The sequence below is a fragment of the Dasypus novemcinctus genome, chromosome 18 (genome assembly GCF_030445035.2).
Source record: "Dasypus novemcinctus isolate mDasNov1 chromosome 18, mDasNov1.1.hap2, whole genome shotgun sequence".
Taxonomy (NCBI): Eukaryota; Metazoa; Chordata; class Mammalia; order Cingulata; family Dasypodidae; genus Dasypus; species Dasypus novemcinctus.
In genome coordinates this window covers 6,636,501-6,661,505 of record NC_080690.1, presented here as the reverse complement: position 1 = coordinate 6,661,505, position 25,005 = coordinate 6,636,501, and positions in this window count along the sequence as shown.

Genomic DNA, 25,005 nt, shown 5'->3' with positions numbered 1-25,005 from the left:
ACCTGCAAATCCTAAAGACATTCTGGGCTGCTGTCTGTGACCTGCCTCTGGAAGCATCTACATCCATAGCAAGAGGGATTCCTGCGGGCAGCATTGAAAATGTGACCTTGAGGAAGTGCTGTATGGGAACTCTTTCAAAGAGAAACCCAACTCAAGCTGACAGCAGTTAGGAATAAAAAACAACAACAAAAACCAGAAATGTATTAGATTGCATAAATGTAAAGTCCATGGCATGGACTTTCAAGTTCAGGCATGGTTGGACCTAGAAACTCAACTGATGTCCTAGGGTTTCCTTCTCCTCCCCTCTATGCTGGTTTCACTCACAGGTAAGCCCTCTCCACATGGTGGTCCTGGGGCACTGCAGCTCACATCATTTCAGTTATAAGACTGGTGGGGTAAAAAAGATGACTCCTTTCCAATAGTTCTAACATGGTTCAGAGCTCAGACCCTGTGAACTGATTTGGTCATGTGCGCAGCTCTGAGCCCATCACTGTGACCAGGGAGAAGAAGTACACTAATTAGCCAGGTCAGGGCACATGTTTGTTTTGAAGCCAATTTCTGTGGCAGGGGAGTGCTATATTCTGATTGGCCAAGTCCAGGTCAGGCCTCCTTCTGAAATAAGTGGAAGAGTCAGCCCACTTCAGGACATGGACAGAGTTTGCAAGGGTAGTTTCCTAAGGAAACATGGGTGCAGTTACCCAAAGAACTGGAGAGCAGATGCTAGACAGGCAAAGGCAAAAGTTGTTCCCTAAAGATGGCACCAAGTATGTTGAAGGGGCTAGATAAGTATTTGGATGATTTTCTCTTTAAGCAGAGTTCATCAAGCTCAGTTTTGGACATAACCATGTCACTTCCCGAACACCCATGACAACCTTCTTGTTTTCTCCCACTTGCTCAGCACTTTACCTGTGCTGAATCATTCTTCCACTTCTCCATCATCATCCATGGACCACGGGGCATGAGATGGATTCCTGAGCGGCTTCCAAGGGGCTAGAAGGTGAAAACTGGAAGGGTGAGGAATTTGGTACTCTATGAGGTGAACCTTGATGAAAGGGAATTGGGAAACAGACTGACATCTTGAGTTCTAGGTGAACACTCACGTTAAGAGACCTGCATAAGACATTTCTATCACTGCTCTAACAAATTACTGCAAAATTAGCAACTTAAAACAACATAAATGTATTCTCTTAACGTTCTGGAAGTCAGAAGTCTAAAGTGGGTGGCAGGGCTATGCTCCTTCTGCAGGATCTAGGGGAGAATTCATTTCTTTGCCTTTCCAGTTTCTAGAGGCAGCTCACATTTCTTGACTCATGGCCCCACATCACTCCATTGCTGACCTTCCTGTTTCTTTCTATCATTATAAGGAACCTTATGATTACATTGGCTGCATCTGAATAATCCAGGACCATCTCACCATCTCAAGACCCTTAACTTAAACACACCTGCAAAGTCCCTTTTTTCTTGTCAGGAAGCATGTTCACAGGTTCCAGGGATGAGGATGGGGCCATTGCTCAGCTTATCACAACCTGTGATAACCCTTTGAGGCTCACTGTGGAGCACTAGCAGGCTGGGGATACCTCACATTCTATTGCCTTTTTCCTTGCCTCACTTCTTTTTATTCTCACTCCCAACCCCTGGGTCTGCTCATCCCAAATAAACTCTTTCCCTTTTACCCTTACCTCAGGCTCTACTTCCTGCAGGATCAGGGTGAAGTAAATCTCATCAGGCTCACATGGTGCTTTGTACATCTCTTACAGCACGTTTATCTCTGCAGGGCCACCTGTCCATGTACATGCCTGGACCATGAGCCACATGTAAAAAAGGAGCTATGTCTTTCTCATGTATAGCCCCAGTCCAGGCATGGGCTCTAGTAGGTGCTCCACGGATCCTCAAATGAGAGAATGAATGAAATTGGCCTTTCAACTATCCTGGGTTGTTGGTTCAAAACCAACTTCATCTACAAAAATGTCCATTGCTAAACCTACTGAACATTAATCATCCCATTTTGCCACTGCATCTTGTGTGTGTATATACACAGTTCACACTTCAAGGGTGGAGTAAAGGAAAGAAAAGTAGGTGAATTTTTTTTAAGCTAAGGATCAAGCCCTGATTCTGTCTTTCCTAACTATCTGCTACCTTTTTTCACCTTAGTTTCTTTGTCTGTGAAATGGAGCTAATAATTAGATTTATTTCATTGAGTTGATGAAATTATTAATTTTATGATATGTTGGAAAGTATTCAGGAAACTATAACCCATTTGTAGTTTCCCCAAAATCCTGATTTCAAGAACTTACATATCCATAGTACCTACATTTAATCAATAAAGAAGACTCTTTTTATGAATATCTGTTTCTTTAGCGGTGTTTTCCGGATGGACTGTTTGTCAGGTCTTTTTGATTGACTGCCCTGACTCCCATCCACACCCTTTCCGTTATGCTACATTCTGACTAGCAGTGGCCATGTGCCAGGGTTCTGGCTAACTGGATATGAATCATAACTTGTTTGTCAGGGCTTCCTGGAAAGCTTTTCCATTCTCTATCAAAAGAGTCAGATTCAATTGGAATAGACCATCAGCTCTTGCATCTCTGTTTTTCTTCCTGTGTCCTGTAGACAAGATGTCTGGAGGTCCAGCAGCCATTTTGTAATATGGAGCAATGAGGACAAGAAAAAAAAGAACAAGAGAATCTCAGAGAATCCTGATTGTGGCAGTTTGAGATTATTTTATGAATCCCAAAAAGGGAAAGATAATGTTTGCAAACTAAACCATTCCTCTGTGTGTGATATCCTTTGATTGCATTAAATTCAGCAGAGGGGACTTTGAATTATTTGGTAAGATTGCTTTGGGCTTTTGATTTGGCATGACTCAGGTTGAGTTCCCATCCCCTTGCAGGGTCTGATATAAATGGACACACGCAGACAGACACAAGAAAAGAGATCTCTGTCATTTCTGATTCTGCCATGTGGCAGAAAGGAGAAGGCTAAAACAGCTGAGGCTTGGGGAGATGAGCCATTTTGCCTGATAGCTTACAGCTGAAATTGGGAGGAGAGCAAACCAGCTGAGACTGATATAGAAGGCCTGGAAAGAAACAAGTCCTATGCCAGGGAAGAGAGGACTACAGGGTCAATTAGGCATGAAGATTCAAGAGGATGGGCCCATGGAGCTCAGGAGGAAGAGGAAGCCTGGAGAGGAAGGAGAAACCAGGCAGAGATCTCCTGCCATCTTGTTTCAACATGCGGCAACTGACTTTGGTGAGAAAGCACTTCTTACAGTGCCTTGAGTTAAACTTTCCATGGCCTTGGGACTATAAGCTTTTACACCAAACAAAAACCATTTATAAAAGCTAACAGATTTCTAGTACTTTACATCGTCACCCCTTTGGCAGATGAATACACTGACCTTGATTGACAGTGACACATGAAGCAATATTGGCCACCACTTGCTTTCAGACATTTTGTTTGTGCTTTTTCAAGGATGTTATCAGAAATTTGGAAAAGGGGCTAGGAAATGTAAAAGCATCCAAAAAGAGAAGAAAGCAAAGAAATAGTCAACGAGGCTTTGGATTCAAAGGAATTACAGAAAGGAAGGAAGGCATACAAAACAAAACAAATCTAGGTCCCTCTCCCCCAGAGAACTAGAAGCAACTTGAAAGCAGTGAATGTTTCTGCCTGGTGCTGGGTGTCATCTGCCTCTGGCATTGTGCCTGCCATGGTAGGTGTTTGTGGAACAAATAAAGAAATCTTCCTTTTCACCTCTTTTTAACTTTGGCCAAGTTTATCTGGCTCATCAGCACCGTCGCGATGACAATTGTTTGGTGGGTTTCCAAACACTGTAACGTTCAAGTACAGCACACAGTCTTAGGGGAGTATGCAGGCAACTGGACAGCTGGACCCAGCTGGCCAGACTTGTGTTAGCAAAACTCACACATCACAACCAAATTTTTAAGAGGAAAGATTTTCCAAACATTTGCTCCAGTATGCAATTCTCCTTGGAGGATTTCTAGCAAGGAACTGAACTTCAGGGAGGTAGGAGAAGCATGCTCTCTCAAGGTCTGGTCTCTGTCCCAAAGATCACATTATCCACTGGGAGACAGAGACATGTCGCAGGTTTTCAGACTCCTGCCAGAGCTTCCATCTGGGCACCACGTGCACCTGCCAGCATCTCAGCCTCACCACGGAGGCCCTCTGTGGGGCCTCCCTGAAGGCAAGGGTAGGAGACTTCTGGCCTTGGGCTATATCCTGCCACAGCACCAAGCTCAGTGTGTGGTTTATAACTGGGAAGCCCTGCCAGCCAGTTAGTGAGAAGATCAAGCCTTAAGACACTTACCTTCACAGCCTCTTATGGGGGAGACGTTAAGTCAAGACAACATGTTCTTGAGTAATTTATTCTATTCCCTGGCCTCGATGAAAGAGATAAAAATAAATCAGTGTTTCTACTCAACTCATTTGAAGGACATGCCAAAATCACACTATTAAAAATTAACATCTAAAACAGATTGCACATTACTAGGGATGAGTTCAGATCTAAAGTAGAATAATTGGATGAGTTCAGATTTAAAGTAGAATAATCTACAGGATATTGGGCACAAAAACTTCACTCTGATAGCCAATGATTAAGAAATAAAAGAAGGGAGATGATCTTCTTTTCAGGACAAGAAGTTTTGCAAGAACAGCCCAGCATATCTTATCTGAATTAAAAGAAGAACTAGGAAATAGGTGGCGGTCATAGCTGTGGAGTTTCCTGGAGCAGCAAATTCATCACTAAGCAGTGGCTTTGCCACTGGATGGTCCATAGGTACTACCAAGTTCATGTCCAAATTACCAGGTTGTTTCCCTAAGCTCTATATTGGTAAATTAGGACATCTGTTTAGTTTCTGATGGCCTAGACAATTGAATCAATAATGCCCATTGGATACATCTATTGATAACATCTACAGGTATGAGATTCACCAGTCCTTCCATCCATTAATCCATCCATCCACCCACATAACCATTTATTCAATAAGCAATTATTGAGCACCTACCTGCCTGTGCTTGGATCTGTACTGGGACAGAAGATACAGTGATGGATTAGTGAGAGATGTGGTTCTCAGCGAAATTAGTCCAGTGCATGGCTTTAGAGTAGGGTTTCTCAATATCCACCCTGTTGACGCTAAGGAGTTGGATAATCCTTTGTGATGAGGACTTTCCTGTGCATTGTATGATGTTTAAGAGCATCCCTGACCTCTATTCACTAGACGCATGTAGCACCAAGATGCCGTGTCTCCAGACATTGGTAAATGTCCCTGGTGGTGGAAGGGCAAAATTGCTCAGTTGAGAACCACTGCCTTAGAGTCAGAGACCTAGCTTCTAGTCTTGCCTTATCCTCTTACTAGTTGTCGAAATCATTGTTGCTTAACTTTTCCTTATTCCCAGAACCTAAGAATTTCTGGCACGAAGCAGGTATGTAATAAATGCTTATAGGTTAAGTGAATGAATGAATGAGGACCCATTTTTGTAAGACCAGCCCTTTTCTAAAGAGCTCAAAAACTGTTAGGAAGACCTAGAGTCTTGACCACACACAATGCCAAGAAAGCAATATAGTCAACCAAAATATGCCTCAGCTAAGTAGGAAAAAGAAGTCTGCTTATGGGGTGTTTAGCCATGTAGATCTGACAGATAAATGAGTGGCTGGATTTTTCCTTTTCAACAGATTGGTTTGCCATTCTGTAGCCACAACAGCAGAGCAAAGTAATGATCATGTCTATGTTTAATTTTCTGAAGAGTGCTGTTGCATCTCGGAGGCAAATTCCTCGGCGGAGGCTAACAATCTGGCCAATTAAATGTGGCCGATTGGCACTCCCACACAAGTTTGGGGTATTTAAAATAGCTCTCTGAAAAAGAAAGAAATCCAAGGTGCAGAGAAAGTTGCAAGTCTCCCAAGATTTCATATTTCAAAAGCAAGCCAGCAGTGGTAATATTTTTCTGGGTGACAGAGGATAGACAAGCCATCCATTTCGAGTATATTAGTGTCAAACTGAATGTTGACTCAGAGGCCAGTGATTGTGTCTATTTGTGGAATTGGGTAAATTTTTATGTTCAAGGAAATCATCAAACTCCTATTCCATGTGGATTGAGGTTATAGGAACCTTGACCATGATGTCAACCATTCACATGGGGCTAAGGGTGTCACTCACCAAGCTTTCTTTACGGCCCAAAGCTTAAGAAAGGGTGACTGCTGAGAACGAGAAAGATTCTACTACTTGCTTCATTCTGAAGTCTTCCAGACACAATTCTTGTAGGACCATGTGGGGGCAGCTATATTAGTTACCTATTGCCACAATAATGCTGAGAAACAAAGAATCATAAAGCATCATTGGCATATGGCCCCAGTCTCCATGTTGGGAAGCTGCTCAAATTCTGTGCTGCTGTTACTACATAGATATATCTGTCAAACTTAAAAGGCTTAGTACTAAGAATCAGTTTTGCTTTCTCCTAAGCAACATCCCCCGATTTAGACCTGTTGGAGAACAGAGGTGATGTGCTGGCTTCCATCTGTTGCGCTCTCATCTTATATTTCAATTTGTTCAGGAATTTGGAAAGAAAAGAGGATGCTACCAAATAGCCCCTGAGTAATCCAACCAAAATGTAATGGAATAAACATGGCACTTACTCTAGGGGCCTCTGTGCTTTACCCTACCCCACCCCACCCCCCTGTGCATGCCAACAGTGTCATGAAGTGGGTGCTGTGATTACTCTCTCTGCTTGCAGACGAGGAGACTGAGGCTTCCCCAAGTAGGAGGCTGTGAAGGAAAGGTTCAGCCCATGTCTGCCTGAACCCAAGGTTAAGGTTCTTAATTGGTGTACGGCCAAGGGCTACATAATTTATTGCCAGTCACAGAAGGGTGGTGACCAGGGGCATTGAGGAGGGACAACTATACTGGGCCTTAGATAATCAAAGTGAATAATGGAGAAAGAGAAAGGAGTGTGGACATTCCTAGCATGGGAACAAGAAGCACTCTTCCCTCCACGGAGGAACACCAGCTGGAAAGCCGTTGTCAGCATCAGCATCAGCTCCATCTTCACCCTCATCTTCATCACACAACCACTCTTTATTGAGCTTTTACAATAGATCCGTTGCTGAGAAGTATTCCATTTTTGGATGGATCACAATTTGTTTATGCATTCACAATTCGGTGGGTATTTAGATTGTTTGCCGCGTTTGACTCTCCCCCATAAAGCTGTGATAAACATTCATGTCTAAGTCTCTGGATGCACATCTACTTTAAGTCCATAGCCCATATTTAACCCTCACTGCAAGCAAATAGCACGGTGCTATTAGAACCCCCATTTCCTAGAGGAGGACCCTGAGGCCCAGGAGGACCAGCAGCTGGTCAGCGCCAGCCCTGGCATTAGAAGCTGGATCTGCCCGGCAGCCCCTGCACTAAGCCCCTGGGTTAAGCTGCACCTCCGCCCTGAGAAGAATGCCTCTCCTTGAAAAATGAAGATGTTTATTTCTTCGCTCCGAGGGTGTTTCTCAGCCTCTCTGCATTCCCTGTCACAGTGATCCAGATTGGCCGCTGCGTCCAGACTCTCAGAGGCCAGGGTGCGCCTTCCTACTGAGCTTTTTAGTGGAATCATCAACAAGAGATAAGAAAATTCTACCAGGGGCAAGACCTTCTCCTGTCAAAAATATGAGATTATGTCTTCATTTATGGAGTATCTCCTAGACACTGAAAGTGAGAGTTTAAAAAAAGAAAGCAGGTAGAGGAAACAAAGACAGCATTTTAGTGTACCTTCACAGTCCAAAAGCTGAGAATTTCATTGCTGAAATTAATCGATGAAGAGAGTGCTGCTGGAGAGTTTCAGTGAAGAGCCGGCAGAGGGTTTTGGTAATGGTTGGTGGTGATGGCAGCAAACATTGTGATCGTAATTAATAGCACTGAATTATATATTTGAATGTGGTTAAAGGGGGGAATTTTAGTTGGATATATGTTACTAGAATAAAAATATAAAAATAAACATAGAACTGTACAACAGAAACAGCGAACCCTAACATTAACCATGGACCATAGTTAATAGTACAGATATAATAACCTGCTCTCATCATTTGTAGCAAAGGTACCACACTACTGCAAGGTGTTACTGATAGTGGTTTCCATGAGAAACCAAGAAACTTACACTGGTTTGACAGTGGCCAGTTACATATCCCCACAGTCCAATGTGCCTGCTCACCTTGCCACTCCTTTCCCCACCCTTCTCTACTGGTTGCTGTTTTAAATTTTGCCCTTCCCATTTTGAACTTTTATTACAGATCTAAAGCTCTTTCAATTTAATGCTGATTAAATCTGTACTGCCATATTTGATTAACCAATAAATAAATAAATAAATAAAACTACAACACAAACAGTGAACCCTAATATAAACCATGGACAATAGTTAATAGTACAATTCTAATAATATGCACTTGTCAATTGTGGCAAAGGTACTGCACTAAAGCAAGGTGTTACTGATAGGGTGATATATGAGAACTCTCTTTTCTGTATGATTTTTCTAGAAACCTATAACTTCTCTAATTAAAAAAAGAAAAAATAGGAAGTGCCACATCATCAGCTACTCTACAAAAAAAACATCTTACGAGGTTCAATTGTCTTTCGTTTCCCAGGCACGCGTTTTGAGGAAGCCCTGCCTGTATCTCCCCACATGATGACATAATCTGGTCACTGGACATTTGTCCCAATGTTAATTCCCAATTGGTTGAGCCATTCACGTGTGGAGCAGCCCTCTATGTGAGGGAAAAGAGGCCACATTCCCTGGCCAAGGAACTCACGTTCCAGTGGGGGAGAACTTCAGGAACCAGACCCTTAGCTGGGCAGTGTGACAACTGCACCTGATGGAGTTGTCACACTCTGTGGGAGTACTAAGGTGAGAGAAACTGAGGAAACCAGGGAAGGCTTCCCAGAGGAGGCACTATTTAATTTTTTAACAATTTCTTTTTGTTTGTGTTTTTCAAAATGCACATGCATGTTATAACAAGTGATACAACCAATGTAGGCTGAAAAATGTTTGATAACTAGCTCTTAAGAAAAATAAAAAAGTATATGCATATATGTTTATTACAAATATTACTAATACAAAGGATGTATAGCATATGATTGACAAATAATACCATAAAATATAGTGTTCCTCACTGTAAAATCCATGTATATGCTCAATTGATTTTCACAAAATGCTTTTGCTGATTTTTGCCAAACCCTTTTATCTGTAGCCAACCTCTGGTTGCAATTGGTGAGTGTGTATAGTTCCTATGTGAATTTTGTTAATCTTTTCATTTATGTTACAAAAGACATGGGGTTATGTTATTATGTTGTGTGAGACAAAACTGAAACATAAACATACATTAAAACTTTACTTGATCACCAATGACATGAGCCACTTCTTTGTCGAATCACATAATAGTTTCTGAAAACTGGAAGAATATTTTCCCAATTTTTTTGTGCTAGTCCCAATACAACAGTTACAGACACACCACTTTTAAGTTTACATTTTCTCTATAACTTTCTTAAGTCTAGACAATTAACTACAAAATCAAGCACTGATTTGCCAGTTTCCATGTTGTACATTCTTCCACCTTGGCTGCTTTCAAGCTACCAGTGTGACTTCAGTGAACATGGAGCTAGCAGGGGAGGTGCAGGAGGACCCCATTATAGAGTATTTCCTGCATGTAGATGCCTCAGGGGTAAACAGCTTCAAGAACAAAGATAATATGAAAGCAGGCTAAAGCAATTAAAAGGTGATGGATGTCTGGATTTATAACCCTTGTTTTCATGCAGTTTATTTAGTTATAAGTTTATATTATTTAATTTTTGATAATGGCTAGGTTTAACAACAATCTTGCAAAACTCCTGTGATTTAGTGGGGGTGCACAACTAGGTTCATGCCTAGGAAGATAATTGTCTCCCCCAACCTGAGCTGTGTCCCCCTGTCTGTCAACCTAAGCTATGTTCATATTTCCAAACACTTCTCTTTACACTAAAACACAAATTCAAGTACATGCACAATGTATGCAAAAGTAGAGAAGGGTCAGCTGGTGACTGAAGAGCATAATACCACAACTGTTACCATGTCATGGTTGGAGCTGTGGGAAGTAAACCAGACCAAGTACTACGTTTTTATTTTCCAATACGTGTGTGCATGTGTGTGTGCACATACATACACTTTTACCTAAATGAAGTCATAGTGTACACAGTGGTTTGTGGACATTGTTGTCAGTGTAGTTTTTTTTCTTTTGCACCCCTTGCTTCCCTTTATCCTCTCTCTACTCTATTCTGTTATAATTACCTCCACCAAAATCCACCTTCCTACCCACAGCCTAATAGCCTGTTGTATATTTCTCCGTAATTTCTCCATTCTTACATAATTATGTGTATCTACACACACATACAGGGTTTGCTTAACAAAAAATGCTTTGTTTCTTAAAACATGGTGTTATACATACTTCTCTGCACCATCTACTATGCAATATTTCTTTCTATTCTCAACAATTGTTCTAATTTTCGTTCTTCATTTATTTGGCTGTGTAGTTTAATATCATATTTCATGGAGTAAATGTACTATAATTTAATTAATGTTCCCCTGCTGATAGACATTCTCTATTTTCAGTATTCGTCCCCCTTCTTTAAAGGATGCTATAATAATATCTTTAAGCATCTATCTTTAGAAACCTTTTATTTTTGTAGGGTAGAATCGCAAGAATGGGTTTCTGGTTGAAGTGTGTGCACATTTTAATTCTATCAGATGTGTCCAGATGGCTTTCCAGAAACACTTCCCCTTTCTACCAGTAATCAGTGAGAGATTCTTTTTACCATCCCAACCAGCAATAGGTCTTAACTCCCTTTTTAATTTCTGCCTGGGACATGAGTATAAAGTAATAACTCATGTTACTTTAATTTGCATTTCCCTGACTACAAGTGAGTTTGAATATCTTTTCATATGTTTATTGGCAACTTGGGTTTGCTCTTCTGCGAAGTTCTTCTTCATATCCTATGTTCATTTTTCCCTGGGGTTGTTTACCTTTGTCAATCTGTGAGAGATCATTGTATACCATAGATATTAACCTGTTACCTGTCATCTGCATTGCAAATATTTTTCCAAGTCTGTTTTCCCTGTTAACTTTTAAAATGTTACCTTTAGCTATGTGTATATGGCTTATGGTGTATAGTCATATAGTATATAGTTTGTAGTTAATGTTTAAACATTTTTGTTTCCCTTTAATAATTACAGTGCTCCCCTTTTGGGTATGAAGCTCTTCTACCTCCAAATTATAAATAGATTTATAATAGTTTCTGAAATTTTTGTTGTGTTTTTCATATCTAGGCCTTTCTTTAATCCATGTGAATTTTTTTTTATTTTGTTTAAAATAATAGTCCAACTTCATATTCTTTTAATTCTATAGCCATTTGTACAGGGCCATTTACTGAATGAGCCATCTTTTCTTCCTGAATGGAAATACCTCTTTTGCCATATTTTAAAATCCCATATTTACTGGAATCTATTTCTGGATCCTCTAATCTTTTCAATGGATTATTTTTCTATTCTTATGCTAATATTATATTGATTTATTTAGAGTAGTCTTGTAGTTATTTGGTAAGGGCAAGTCCCTATCTTTAATCTTTTTATATGTGTACATAAATTTTAATATTCTTGAGAAGTTTTTCCTCTATATGAACTGATGCTTAATTTATTTGATTTACTTCAATTTTACAAAGGAAATAAAAGGAAAGAAAAATGCTATTAAGACTCTAATAGAAGTAGCATTAAATTTTATATATTATATGTATAATTTTGACACTTTTATGATATCATCTCCCTAATGAAGAACCTAGTGTCTCTTTCCATTTGCTCAAAATCTGTTTTATGTCAGCCAGTATGATTTTATAGTTCTATTCCTATAGGTCCTATGACAGTCTTACTAATTTTTGCCTAAGTTTTTTTCACTATTGTAAATTTTTTATTAGTTCCATTTTTAAGTACTCATTGTTAGTATATAGAGAAGTTATTTTCCTCTCAATTCTTCTTACATCCTGAATCTTATGAAATTTTCCTATTAATTATAGAACTTTTTAAATTAACTTTTGTGGGTAGTTCAGGTAGGCAATCAAATCAAAAGCAAAAATTTTTTAAAGGAGTTTTACCTCTTCTTTTCCAGTTTTAGAACCTTTATTTAATTTCTTATCTTATTGCATTGGCTAGAACTGTTTAGATCATGCCAACTAATATATTAGTGATGGTAGGTGTTTCTGAATTAAAGGGAATATTTTTATATTATGGTGATATTTGATAATGATTTGCATTAAAAAGTTTTTATCATATTTAAACTTTTTATTTTGACTCCTAATTTACCTAGAATATGCATTAGCCATTAGGAATGGCTATGGAAATTTATTAAATGCCTTTTTAGTCAGTCTTGATATGAATTTTTCTCCTTTATCGATGGAATGAATTGTGTTTACAGAATTTCTTACAACATGATAGGGTCTCAAAGGATGAAGAGAAGCCAGAGGAAAGAAGAAGAGCATATTAGACAAAGGAAAAGAAAACTATTATGGGAAAACAGAGTTGAATCAAGAAAGAAAACACACTCTCTGGGGTACAAGGGGCAGGCAAACTGCCGTGCAAGTGAACAAATGAGTACATTCAATCTATGAAGCTTGGATGTACATACAACTCAAGGTAGCCCATTGTAGGTGCCAGAGTAGTGGTCATGGGAGTGTTTTCTGCTAGAGGCTGGCCAGGATGAAGGATGAATAAAAGGACATTAGTAATGGAGAAGCAGGAAATGTACCAATGACAAGTTTGGACAAAAGATCCAGGTATTTAGTTAGAAAAATACTAGCTTGGGGGAGAGAGAGTGAACAAATTTTTGGCTATTAGGTTCTGAAACGTGCCTATTGCTTAGTGTTGAGCAGGGGAGGTTAGAAATGGAAGGTATAATCAGGGAAAAAGACAATGGTTTCTTTTAGGTGAAATTTTTACCGTGAGATCTTTGCAGCAAGGACTGCCTTTTAACTGACTGCTCTCCATGCCCAACAGAGAATATCCCCTACAGAAGAGGCGGAATACGTGTTAGATAAAGGCAGGTGAGCTCAACCTGGGCTACAGGGAGAAGGAAATGAACTATAAAGGAAAGACCACCGATCATTATACATTAGGGTATGAAGAAACTTTGGAGCTTTATTCATTCACTTATTCATTCATTCATCTACCAAGTACCAGGTGGTGTGCTGAGCATTAGAGATAAGCAGAACAGACAAGGGCCCTGCCTTCAGATATTGCCTTTTTGTTAGGGGTAAGATAGATGTTTACTAAATAAACAAACCAAACATTACAGGCTGTGATGGTTTTCTCTGAAGCTGTGCTTCTCAAAATTTCTGTGCATGTGGGTCACCTGGGGAATCCTGCTACCATGCAGTCTCTGGTTCAGTAGGTCTAGGGTAGGGCTATGATTCTATATATCTATCTAACATGCTCCAAGGTAGTGCTGCTCCTACTCCAAGGACCACACTTTGAGAATATAAAGGATATGGGCATAGAGTGACAGGGACGGGGGGAGGTTTTGCAGAAGGGGTTGACCATGGACATCTCTCTGGAGAAAGCTTTTTTTTTTTTCCCCAAATTCTACTCAATTTATTCATTTTTTAAAAGATATTGCATTCAAAAAATATGAGGTCTCCATTCACCCCCACCGCCCCCACCCCACCACTCCCCCCACAGTAACACTCTCCCCCATCATCATGACACATCCATTGTGTCTGGTGAGTACATCTCCGGGCATCGCTGCACCCCATGTCCCGTGTTCCACACCATAGCCCACACTTTCCCACGTTCCACCCAGTGGGCCATGGGAGGACATACAACATCCGGCAATTGTCCCTGGAGTACCACCCAGGACAACTCCAAGTCCCGAAAATGCCTCCACATCTCATCTCTTCCTCCCATTCCCCGCACCCAGCAGCCACCATGGCCACTTTTTCCACACCAATGCCACATTTTCTCGATTATTAACCACAATAGTTTATGAATAGGATATCATTAAGTCCACTCTGATCCTTACTGTATTCCTCCTTCCTGTGTACCTTGGCTTGGTTGTGTCCATTCCACATCTATGTCAAGAGGGGGTTTAGATTCCACATGGATATTGGATGCAATCCTCCTGCTTTCAGTTGTAGGCACTCTAGGCTCCCTGGTGTGGTGGTTGACATTCTTCAACTCCATGTTAGCTGAGTGGGGTAAGTCCAATAAATCAGAGTGTAGGAGCTGAAGTCTGTTGAGGCTCAGGGCCTGGCTATCATATTGTCAGTCCAGAGATTCAAATCCCCTAGATATATCTTAAGCCCCGGCACCAACTACAATTCCAGTAAAGCAGCATGAAAAGAGATCCCGTCTGAGTCCAGTTCCATCACGCAGAAACACCAGCTATGGAGAAAGCTTTTGAGCTGAGTTCTGAAGGAGGATAAGGAACCAGCCACTCAGAGGACCAGGGAAGGGCATACAAGGTAGAGAGAAGAGTAAATGCAAAGGTCAAATGTGGGAAAGCTTGCACGGAGGCCAAGCAGGTGAGAAAGGATGGAGATTGGCAGAGGCCAGGCCAGGCCAGGCTTTGTGGGCCAAGGAAAGGAGTGTGGGCTTGATTCTGGGGGTGACGGAAGGCTATTGAGAGGCTTCACGCAGAGGGTAACATGGCAAGATTCATGCTTTCATCACTCCCTGACTGCCATGCGGGGCAGGGAGAGAGCTGTGTCAGTGTTCTGTGCTCCAGAGTCACCCTCTGTGGCTGATGGGAAAGGGGGTGGGCTCGCCAGGCAAGGCCCCTTCCCTAGCCTCATTGCAACAGAAATGCTTTGATTTATTCAGTCATGGCCCCCAGAATTTTCCTGGTGGAAAAGTAGGGTTCTGTTTCTTTAGAGAAACAGAGTGGAAAACTATGACTCTACTCAAACCTGTACTTTAAGAAAGTATGAGGCAAGAGATGGGGTGTAAACATTAAAACATACAGCAAATTAGTGGCAGAGAGGGTCAGAAGTTAGAGCCAGTTTTCCTGATTTCCAAGCCTTTGTGCTTCCTCACATACCATGCTGCCTTTCCCAAATGGGCTCCGTTCCTAATCCCACAGACCAGAAACAGGCCTCTGCTTTCTCAGTCCTCACATCAGGGTTACAGGCATTTGTCTCAAAACCACTATGAGGCAGGAACAGGAAATAAGAGAGGGCCCAAGCCCTGGGACTGTGTCATCCCCAAAAGGAAGCTTTCCCCATCACTCTGGGCACTGTGCCCCATACTGGAGACCACCAAGAGTGGGGCTGCCATCTTGGATCCCCCCTGGAGGGCAAGGTAGGGACACACAGGAACTCACTGTAGGACAGTCTCATCCATGAGTGTCCCCAAAGGCTGGAGTTGTCACCAAGTTAAAGAGCACAGATTTGCAATCAGGCAGCCTGGATTCGGAAGCTGGTCCCTCCATTAAGTATCTCTGTGCCCTCAGGTAAATCAGATACTTCTCTGAGCCTTAATTTCCTCATCTGTAAAATGGGGATAATGGTAGCACCCACCTCAAGGAGTGTTTGTGAGACTGAAATGAAAATCATGCAGGTAAAGAATTGAGAACAGCCCTGGGCATACAGTAAATTGGTAAATACTATGTATGAGGCTCTGGGGTAACAAAGGATTTGGCTGGTCTTTGTCCCCAGTTCCTGAGAAATGTCCCCTAAATCTTATAGTATTTTCCATGATAGGATAGCTTGTTGTTCTTGGGGACCTTGAGCACACCTGATAGGTATAAGCTAACAAGGTGGCCAGTTCATATGTTCACAGATGAGGGGGGGCAGCCACAGGTAATTGTAGAGGTTATAGGGACTGGCCACCCCAGAAAGACCAACCAAGTGATTTGGGGGTTGGTGCTTTGAGTCAAGTCACGTCAGCCTGCCTCCCCACCCTCAGGGAGAGGGGGTGCTGGAGATGGAGTTCAGCCACGTGGGCTTTGATGCCCCCACTTATGCCTCTGTGATGAGATTCCATTTAAACCCTGGACACTTGAAGCTTGGTGGGCTTCCAAGGTTGATATATACATTGATGAGCCAGGAGGGTGATGTGTTCTGACCCCACATGGAGGGGACACGGAAGCTTGCGTTTGAGACCTTCTCGGACCTTGCCTGGTGCATCTCTCCTTTTGGCTTCTTATGTGCACCGTTTTTGCTATAATAAAACTATAATCATTAAGTGTAGCACTTTCAGGGAGTTCTGTGAGTCATTCCAGGGAATGATTTAGCCCAAGGTGGTGGGTGGAAACCCCCAAACTTGTAGCCAGTGGTCTAATGTAGGGGTGGCCCAGGGGAGCCTTGCCCTTGTGGCTAGCATCTGAGAGCAGTCTTGTAGAGGGCTGCTCCCATCCTGCGGTGCCTGGCCTAACTCCAGGTGGTCAGAGTCCCACTGAGTTGCTGTTAGAAGTGGTTGAAGTTTCTGAAGTTACCTGCAGTTGGTGTCTAAAGCTCTCAGAGGTTTTGCAGTCTTACAGGGATCCCTGGTTCTAATTCCATAGCCCAGGAAGAGGACTCTGCTTCAGGAATCCTTCCCGGGCATTTGTGCCAAGGCCACGATACAGCAGGAAGGAGGAAGGCTGAAGTCTTGGGGTTGCTAGCTCTTATTATTTGGGGAGGAGGGGCAATTGACCTTGGAGCCCAAGAAGAGACCATGGAAGGTCCCTGGATACTTCAGGACAACGTGCGAGGCATTTGAAAGGATTCTCTCTTCAGACTAGATGTTTGATGCTGGTGGGCAGACCCCTGTCTGCTGGTCCCCAGCGCCCTGTGACCCCTCTGGGATTTGATTCTAACCATCATGCAATGATGGGTCCACGATCAGGTCTGCTGAGATGGTGACACCGCCTTGCCAGGAGATGCCCTCTCTTTCACGTGCTGGCTTTGAGGAAGCTGTGGCCATGGTGGAGCTGAGAACCAGCCTCCACCAGGATGGGGCGCTGGACTAGAGCTCTAGAAGAGGAAGGGCAGGTAGGTAGAGCTGCAAAGCGAACGGTTGTCCCAGACAGACGACCTCGAGGAACTGGGGATATCAGAGGGGACCCTGAGATGGAGGGGGTGCATGGTGCAAGATGAGGCTGGAGACGAGAGCAGGGCGTTCCACCTCGGGTCTGTCGCCCCGCGCAGGCTCTGCCACCCTGCGCAGGCTCTGCTTCTGACACCCGTGTTGCAGGGGTTGGGGGCACTTGCAGCCTCACTCTGTTCTCAGCTCTGATATCTCGGGCACTGGGTCTTGCTTCCACGCCTGGGGGCGGATGGGCTTGTTCATCCAGTTAGCGGCACCTAAGATGTGTGCCCCTGCCTGTGTCGCTGTCCGCGCAGGTGGAAGGAACACGGGGTGTGAGTGACTGTGCCCACGCTGACCTCTCCTCCCCTTCCCAGCCCTTCCTGCCCAGCCCCCAGAGCCTGCCCCCAGGCTCAGCCCTGCTACCAGGGCCTTCTTTCTGGTGCAAGCCAGGCCAAATCAGCTTGTGCTCTTCATGCAGAGGTCTCCGCGAGTGCTGCCGGGAGCAAGGCCCTGTTCCCAAGGCCTCGCCCACCTGGGCTCTGTGTGCCCAGCGCCAACGCCACCCAGCATTTCTAAAGTGTGAGCCAGTGACGTTTTCATCAGGAAGTAGCTCCTTGCCACCTCCCAGCCGCCCAAGAGACAGAAAAAGGGGAAGAGAAAGGGAGCGTCAAAATAAAAGGTCTGTAGCTTTATTCAACCAAAATGTCACTCGGCCAATAAGTATCGCGCTCCCACCATGTGCCAGGCGGGGTTGAAGACAGTGGGGAGGGATGGATGGACAAACTGGCAAAAAGCACTGTTCTCATTGAGCTGATGTTCTACTTAGGACAAAGGGATGGCAAACCAGAGAAAGAAGCGAAATAGAATATATGGGATGGTGGTAAGTGCTAGGGAAGGCCAGGTAGGGAGAGCGAGGGTCCCGGGGGGAGGGGGAGTGTGGAGACGGGAAAGTCTGGGGTGCTCTGGGAGGGGGAGGGGGCCCAGGCCTGCAGTGAGAGCACCCCGGTCGGTCTGTAGGCAGGCAGGGGGCTGGCAGGAGCCAGGGGTGTAGGCGTGGGGGGAGGGGACTGAAGGAGGAGAGGCAGGGTCAGCCTTGGAGGCCGGGAGTCCCTGTGACTCTGTGCACTTCCTCGGAGCAGAGGGGTGGGACATTGAGCTGCACTGGAAACCTCTGTGGCTGACAAATCCGGACGAACACACAGTGGGGGAACAGGGTTGAGAACCCACAGTGAGGGCGGCAGGTTCTTCCACCGTCCACTTTCCCAGACCCTTGAGCTGCACCCACCAGCCTTTTCTGGGGCTCTAGGGAGAGCCAGTCCCGAAATAAAAGCAGGCGACAGCCCCGCTGCCAGCACGTGCTCCCGGCCCCCGCCTCCCAGGAGTGCACACCTGGGGCGTGTTGATAATGCTCTTGATTACCTTTGTTCACCCAGCCTCCTTCCAGTGTGTGGCTTTTCTATTTGCATACTTTCCCACAGCTTTTTATGATTATCTCCCCATCCTTACAGTTTGCCCCATTATTTAAATGAGCATGAGGTAGATGCAAAAATGCCAGCTGGAGGAACAAACCGCCTAGGTGACAGGGGGGAGGCAGAGGAAGCAGCCTGGGGCAAATGTACCAGGCCCTTCTCCCTGCCCTCCAGGTACAGGTGGGGACAGCCCATGTCTTCAAATGCATAGACACTTGGGAGCTTGAATGGGAACAGAAATCAATAGCTGCAATTGTCTGCGGGAACTCTGATTGCACCTACATTTTGCTAGTTAATATTTGGCACCCCAGGACCCGATATTCCATTTAATTTGTAGATGTACTGATTTTTTGAGGGGGGGGGAGAGGTTAAAAAAAAGACTCGACTCTCTGGGCGTCATTCCTCCCTCACCTCCAAATCTGGCCTGCTAGTGTAGTTTGTTTTGCTTTAAACTCCCATGGAAGCTGCATTTATCAAATGCCTGGCACAGCACAAGGTACTCCGTGTCACTGTGCTCAATTCCCACGAGGACTCTAAGGGAATGATTATCTCCATTTATCAGATAAAAGAAACTGAGATGCAGGGAGATGAAGGCAATTGCCTTTGTCACAATTTACAAAGCAAGTAAGTGGTGAAGGTGGATTTGAACTTTGGTCTAGCCTGCTCCCAAGGTCATGGTCTATTCCTAACCACCTCTTGGGGCGGGGAAGAAGGGTAGGGAAGTGTGTGTGCGCATGCGCTTGCCTGTGCTTTCCCCAGCTCAGGCTGCCGAAGGGTTTGCCCCTTGGCCGGCAATGAGAGAAGGGTCCAGAAGAAGCAGGGCTCACCCACCTGCCCGACATCTTCCCCCGTGCCTCTGAAGGGATGTGGGAGGCAGCTTTATGAAGTTTCAGCAGCCGGGCAGGGGGTGAGATGCTGAATGACAGAATCAGGCTGGGAAGGATCTCTGAGGACCTGAATCTAACACACGCTATTTAATAACAGTGAATGTAAGATGCAGCCCTGGGGTGCACAATATTAACTGACAAAACGTAGGTGCAGGGGATTCCTGGCGTAGCTGATGGATTCCTAACAGATATTTACTGAGCTCCAGCTTTGGGGGCACAACTCTGAATAAAGCAGGCATGGCCCTCCTCTCGAGGGGCTCATATCCCAGTGTGCGGAGAGAAAAAGCAAAGAAGCAATCAGAAATCGATAAGTAATCACCCTCTGGTGCATGCTGGACAGCAGGATGGTGGGAGTATGTATATCCGGTGACATCATGGTGCCAGGCTTTGTTTCCTGGGGCTGCAGGAATAAACTGGTGACTTAGAAACTGGTGACACCACAAACTGGTGACTTAGAAATTTATTTTCTCACAGTGCTGGAGGCCAGAGCTCAAAATCCAGCTGTGGGCCGGGCAGTGCTCCCCACCTAGGCTGGAGGGGAGGTCCCCTTCTGGCCTCTTCCAGCTCTGGTGGCCCCGGGGGCCCTTGGCTTGTGGCTGCACCACTTCCACCTCGCCTCTGCCTCCCCATGCTTCCCCTTTTTCCCCTGGGTCTCCTCTTCTGTCTGCTAAAAGGAGCCTTGCCTTTGGATACCAAGCCCACCCGGCTTATCTAGAATGCTCTCAGGACCTTTAACTACATCCACAAGGACCCTTTTTCTAAATAAGGTCACACTCGCACATTCCTGGGTGAGTGTTATCTTTTCAGGGTCACTGCCTGGCAGGGAACCTACAGAATAGGTTATGACGAAGTTTGATGGGACCTTAAGACCCATAAATGAATAAAGCCGGCCACCGCACATAACAAGGTATCAGGAGTTTATTAGGGAACAGACTGGGAGGCTGGTCCTGGCTGGCCACAGGACGTTCGGAAGCGCTCTGTGCCACCTTGGAGGTTATAGGGGTTATATGGTATAAGACCAAGGAAGGCACAGAGCAGAGCAGAGTCGGGATTTTCAAGATGGTAAACATGTTTCTTTGAAGTTACTGATAGTAGCAGAAGTGGTTCTAGTACAGATAGCTAGCAGGCTTAGGAAAGTGCACGTGGCCTTGTGGGCTTGTGGTTTTTTGCTTTTGTTCTTTTCCTTATCTAAGAATTAATGGCTCCTCTGGTTTGTGGCCTCACAGCCACCATTCAGCCCACTACAGCTTCAAATGAACGAGGACCATTTAGAGAATGTAGAAAATCCTGGGGACCTTTTTGTCCTTTATTTATAAAGAAGCTTTAGATTACATAAATGTTATGTCGAAAATACAGGGTCTCCCATATACCCCACCCACACACACTTTCCCCCATTAACATCATTCATTAGTGTGGTACATTTGTTACAACTGGTGATCACATTGAAAGGTTGCTACTACCCATGGTCTATAGTTTACATTATGGTTTACACTTTGCACTGCACAATTTTGTAGGTTTTGACAAAATATATAATGGCCTGTATCCATCATTGCAATATCATGCAGAACAATTCCAATGTCCCCAAAATGCCCCTATGTTACACCTATTCTTCCCTCTCCCTCCCCTCAGAACCTCTGGTGACAACTGTCTTTATTTTTTTTAATTATTTATTTATTTATTTATTTTTAATTACATTAAAAAAAAATGAGGTCCCATTCAACCCCACTGCCCCCGCCCCCCACTCCCCCCACAGCAACACTCTCTCCCATCATCATGACACATCCATTGCACCTGGTAATTTCATCTCTGAGCATCACTGCACCCCATAGTCAATGGTCCACATCATAGCCCAGACTCTCTCACGTTCCATCCAGTGGGCCCTGGGGGGATCTACAGTGTCCCGTAATTGTCTGTGAAGCACTATCCAGGACAACTCCACGTCCCAAAAACGCCTCCACATCTCATCTCTTCCTCCCGTTCCCCACACCCAGCAGCCCCCATGTCTACCGTTCCCACACCCATTCCACATTTTCTCTGTGGACATTGGATTGGTTGTGTCCATTGCACACCTATGTCAAGTGAGGGCTTAGATTCCACATGGGTACTGGATGCACTCCTCCCGCTTCTAGTTGTAGACACTCTAGGCTCCATGTTGTGGTGGTTGACCTTCTTCAACTCCATGTTAGCTGAGTGGAATAAGTCCAATAAATCAAAGTGTAGGAGCTGAAGTCTGTTGAGGCTCTGGGCCTGGGTGTCATATTATCAGTCCAGAGATTCAAATCCCCTACATATATCTTAAACTCAGCACCAACTACAATTCCAATAAAGTAGCATGCAAGTCTTGTGAAAAGAGATCCCCTCTGAGTCCAATTCCATCATGCAGAAACACCAGCTCCAAAGAAGGGCCATCTGTCATGGCAGTGAACCCCTTCTGCCATGACCATAGAACCCGTGGGTCTCTTTATCCCTCAAAAGAACCAATACCTGGGGTTGTATCTACCTTATCTGTCTCTTAGACTCTGTTCAGTTGTACATAGGGGTATTCTTCTGACAACCTCCAGACTTTTTTAGAGACTCACAGCCTTATAATCTCATTTCTCCTTTCCATTTCCCCCTTACATTAGGTCAAACCACTTCCCGAAGTCATGTTATTATATGTAGACAGGTATATTCTGCTGTTCCGCATTGAATCTTTAATTCAAGGTCATTTTCTAGTTGCTTCTTCAGCTGGTATGTGGTAGTGATCCCTCGGTGCCAGGGAGGCTCATCCCCGGGTGTCGTGTCCCACGCTGGGGGGAATGCATCGCATCTACACGCTGAGTTTGGCTGTGAGAGTGGCCACATTTGAGTAACATGAAGGCTGTCAGGAGGAAACCCCCAGGCACAATGCTACTCTAGGCCTTGTTCTTATTGCAGGTGTATAGGCTCAAAAGTGTAGCCATTAGTATCAAGAGCCCACTGTTGGGCCCTCCTTCCTTCCTGGTTCTTGCTGTTGCACCTGGAGGATTGCCGCTGCTCTCCCAGGGCCCACAACAGTGACCCCCCGGCCAGGAGCCCAATACCCCCCCAGCTGTTTTTTTTAATTGTTTCCACTATGAGTATATATAGACATTACCATATACCCTGGGCATATGCCCTGTATAACTCCCTGTCAACCATATATATTCTGTCAATAACATCCCATATCAGTATTCCTCCGCTGCCATTGTTGAACCACTCTGTGATCCAAAACTTCCTGTAAAGTGAATTCCAACATAATGTCAGCTTCAGAAGAGTCTTAGATCACCGGAATTCATATATACAATATACAGTATTTCCCCAGATCCACCATAAAACCTTTTCCCTTCCACAGCAATAATCTTTTAACTTATTCATATCATATTTCCTGAAACTGATGTACAGATTCCGAAACTATAGTTTTCAAACAAGGTGACATTTGTGCTCTACTATGTGGTCCGTGCTTTAGGTTGTACAGTTTTCTAAATTTTTTAGTTATCCTATGTTTTGTCTTATGGTTTTCATTATTAGTTTGTCCTCCCCTATATGTTTTTGGTGTAATATTAGCTGTTTTATATTCATCCTCGTGTACTCTCACATAACTCCTCTTTTGCCCCCTTATTTACCTTTGTTCCATCCATTGCACATCCATTTTCCCCTCCCCTTAGGGCCCACAACGCCTGCCAATCTAATGCCCTGGGAGCCGTCCTTTCTCACGAGAGATACAGTTCTCTCTATTCGACAGCATTAGTGTTCCCCAGGATATGGGTCCACCCCACCCAATGGAAGAACCCACCTTGGCAAAATGAGCCTTCAGCTATTCCCTCCGGAGTCTGTCCCGCATCAGACCATACCCCCTGAGCGTCCTAACCAGGTAACCTTCCTACTTATACTTTGATATGTTTTACTCAACATTTAGTTCTCAACGAACTTCTGACACTCTCCCATGTTCGTATGTTGCCCCTCCCTCCCACCTATTTCTTGGACCATATTACCCCGAAAGGTTGCTACTACCCATGGTCTATAGTTTACATTATGGTTTACACTTTGCACTGCACAATTTTGTAGGTTTTGACAAAATATATAATGGCCTGTATCCATCATTGCAATATCATGCAGAACAATTCCAATGTCCCCAAAATGCCCCTATGTTACACCTATTCTTCCCTCTCCCTCCCCTCAGAACCTCTGGTGACAACTGTCTTTATATCGATGTTACAATTCTTCCATTACTGGAATAATAAAAAGGCTACTTTAGTCCCTAGTTGCATTCCCCCCTTATCTTTTATTGATTCCTCAATCTTGAGGATTTTTGGATGGTGATGCTCACTCTGCTTTTGATTGAGAGGGGGCTTAGATCCCATAGGGCAGATGGATAGAACTGTCTTGCTTGCAGTTATAGATAATCTGTGTTTTGGAATGGGTGTTGTCCATCATCATCCTTTTGTTAGTTGTCCTGCATGAGTCCAATGATCTGGAGAGTAGGTGTTGGCTTCAACTCTGCTGGGATTCAGGGCTCAACTGGCATACAAACAGCTGAAAGATTAAGTCTCTGGGCATATATTTAATGGGTATAGTGCTAATTTTAGGTTCAAACGAAAGGGGCAGAAGAACCATGTGTAGGCAAACTATAAATGAGTCTAAGTTTGCCACATTGGGGAGATAGGTTATCATATATTCCAAGGTAAGATGCACTGATGGGGTGCCAATTTCCTGGGTCCATCTACCCTGCTTATTATGTCCAGATGTCTCTAGAGCTCTCAGGAGGCCCTGCGATTGAGGCACTGTTTACTGTGGCAGTCAGTGTGAGCCTCCTGAGATGTGCATAAATGTAACATCAGGAATGGCCTCCTGTCTCACTTTGAAATCTCTTAGCAATAAAAACTTTTTTGTATTAATGTTTCCCCCTTTTGGTCAAGGTCTTTTTCCAAATGCATTGCTAGTTGGTGGTTAATAATCCCTCAGTGCCATGGAGGCTCATACCTAGGAGTTATGTCCCAACCTGGGGAGAATGTAGTGAGTTTATATGCAGAGTTTGGCTTAGAGAGAGGCCACATTTAAGAAACATTTGAGGCTTTCAGAGGTAACTCTTAAGTAATATATATTACTAGGCTAAGTTTCAACTTCACAAGAACAAGGTTCATAAGTATAAGCATCAATATCAAGGGCCTGGCCTATTGGTCTGTAGTCCTTTGCTAGGCACTGCCCATATACTCTAGAGATTCTTGCCACTCTATTAGAGAATGTAGCAGGATCCTGGGGACTTTTGAAACTGTGAAGCATGAAGCATGTTAATGGTTTTCAAAGCCAACTTTTCCAAAGGGGTTTAGAGCTCTCAGCAGTTTGCTTAATATCTTGAGAAGCCTTGTTCATCATTTATTTGCTTCATATCTAGTGCACATTTAATATGTGTCAGGCACTGTTCTAGGCACTGGGGATAAATTGCCGTCCTGGAGTTTATATTCTAATGAGTGGTATGAACAATAGGCAAACACTCAAAGAAATTTATACTGTGATATCAGGGGATTAGTGCTATGAAAAACATTAAATATATATATAGCAAAAGGGGTAAGAAG